Genomic DNA, 2,847 nt, shown 5'->3' with positions numbered 1-2,847 from the left:
AGTGACCAACCAACCAAAAATACAAAAAAGGACTGGAGATGTAGCTCAGTGCTGAGGCCGAGGGTTCAACCCCAACAAGGGAAGGAGTGGCGGGGCAAAAAGACACTTTGAGTATAAGAATTTGATCTAGAGCTGGGATGTAGCCTCAGCGGTATTTACAAGACAGAGCACCTACAAAGCCCTTGTGTTTGATCCCCAGCATTGGAAGGAAAAAAAAAAAAAGACCGTAAGTCGATAATAAACATTAAAAAGAAATTTAATTAAACAGTGACTACTGAAAAGATAGAGAAACTGACTTGGGTGACAATACAAAACACTGCACCCAGGGGCTTCGCACTAAGATATATCCCCTCTTTTATTTGTTTGAGACAGTGTCTGACTGAGTTAGTAAGTAGCCAGGCTGGCCTCAAACTTGTGATCCTTCTGCCTCAGCCTCCCGGAGTGGTGTGGCTCACCTCCACACTTGGCTCACAATGCAGAATTTAAAGGATAATTTAAGAGCTATTCAATAATTGAGAAGTAAACTAATTTCCTCTTGCTGACAAAATTAACGGTCCCATACAAATTGCAACTCCCTGTGCGGGGGGGGGGGGGGGGGTGAACCTGCGGCAGTGGCTGCTTAGTCCTGTCACTGCCCAACGTTACACAGTGTGGAGGAAAAAAAGCTGTCCCAGCCAATTCTGTCAGCAGAGGGGGCTGGCTCAGGCCCGTTGGCCACCACTTCCAGATGCCTGCTTTCTCTTCAGGTCATATAACTCTTTCACCTTTTACCAATGCCTGCTTGGTTTTTCTTTGTCTTTCTTTCTTTCTTTCTTTCTTTTTTTTTTTTTTTTTTTTGGCAGAATCGAGGATCGAACTCAGGCCCTTGCGCTTGCCAGGTAAGCGCTTATTCTACTGAGCCATCTCCCCGGCCCTCTGCTTGGTTTTTCTGACCCACACTATTATCTTTAAATTTCTTCTCAGATGTCTATGGATGCAGCTTTTTAATTTTTTGATTTGAGACAGCATTGTCCATGCTGACCTGGAATTGTAATCTCGCCTCAACCTCCAGAGTGCTACTGGGGTTATAAGTGTGCACCACCATGCCTGAATGAAAATGCAGTTTTTAGCCCCCTAAAGTCTATCGGACTGGAAAGGACATAAGAAGAGTCAATGTTAAGCAAACTAATTTATATTATTCAAGAGCGGTAGTTTCAGAGTGAGGTTTTTCGCCCTTAGGAGTAAAATAAAAAAGAAAAGGAACAAAAACTGGGGGAGATTTAACATGTAAAAAGAAGTAACATAAAATTGGGGCTGGGGAGATAGCTTAGTGGTCTAAGCGCCTGCCTGGCAAGTGCAAGGATCTGAGTTCAATCCCTGGTACCACACACCTTGCCACTCGAAGGTGGTGCATGTCTGTAATCCCAGTGCTCAGGAGGCTGAGACAGGAGGACCACTTAGAGTCTGAGCTGCATAGTGAGACCCTGAAGCAAAAAATAAAATAAGTAACATAAAATAAAACATAAAAAGGAAAGAACAGGATTTAGTTAACAGATAGATGGGAGGTTAAGAGGAGGGACTTCTGTTTCCAAAATAACAGAATCCCAGAAGTTTTGAGGTGAAACATGGAGGAGTTGGTTGGGTGACCCCAACAGCTTCTGTGAGGTAGAAAGCTAAGTTACCTGCTTCTAGTGAGCACTGAGGTTCTGAAGTTTTCAGTGGAATGGAAAGGATTGGGAAGATGACCGATGAATTGAGAGTTTGTGACAGATAAGGAAAGAGGCCCAGGATCTCAGATAATATAGGATGTGTGTATTTTTGTGGATTGAAATATTTAATAAAAGACAATTATTAAAGTTTTTTCAGGTCCAGACAAATAGCTCAGCAGATTAAAGCGCCTGTGAGCAGGTGCAGGGGTCAGGGGTTCGATCCCCGGGTCCGCCATGCCAGTCCCACCCCCAGGGTGTGCTGAGATGGCAATTGAGACTGGGCATGGTGGCACACACCTGTAATCCCAGCTCTTGGGAGGCTGTAAACAGGAGAATCACTATGAGTCGATCTAGTAATGAGACCCTGAACATCCTGTAGACCCTTCCCTAAAATACAGGAAAAAATTATAAAATAAACTTCTTTCAGTCTCCAATCTTTAGTAAAAGATGAAAAGTTTATAGAATCTGAAGAGAAACCAAAGTATACCCATCTTAACTGATAAAGTTGAATGGAATCCTACACCCAAGATGACTGCATTCATCCCTATAGGATTCCTCTCCTCTTCCATGAGCAGGAACATCTGACTAGGAAATAGTCCTTCAATCTGAGCTCTCTAGGTCTTAATTGTCAAACTTCAGTAATAAGGGTGTCACTTTTGAAGGTATTCTAGAGCCTATATACTTCCTTGAAGCTAATTACACTTAAATTGACAGGATATAAGGTAAATAATTTCCTTTAAATCTCAACAGAGATAGAAACTTGAAAGTATGTTTTTAAATTCAATAATCCAACATGTATTTCTTGGCAGCATGCTGTCCTAGGCGACAGAAGTGCCATAGATAGATCTAAGACAGCATCCTGCTTTTAGGAAAACTCGCTCATTCTGTGGATAAAAATAAAATGGAATCTTTGTCTGACATTACTTACCAGGGTAAAGTCAAGATGGAGTGAAGACCTACCAGAACCTAGCAGAAGAAAATATAGAAAAAAGTCCTTTTGACCAAAAATGGGAGAAGTATTAAATAAAACCCAAAAGCACAATGTAAAATAACATTAATAATGTGAGTACCTTGATTATATCAAACAACAAAGTCAACAGATGGCTACTTGCATTAAAAAATATGTGCTAAAACCAATTAAAGATAATAAAATATAGCA

The sequence above is a fragment of the Octodon degus genome, unplaced genomic scaffold (genome assembly GCF_000260255.1).
Source record: "Octodon degus isolate 3935 unplaced genomic scaffold, OctDeg1.0 scaffold00084, whole genome shotgun sequence".
NCBI lineage: Eukaryota > Metazoa > Chordata > Mammalia > Rodentia > Octodontidae > Octodon > Octodon degus.
The sequence above is the reverse complement of the archived record's forward strand: the minus strand, read 5'-3'. Positions refer to the sequence as shown.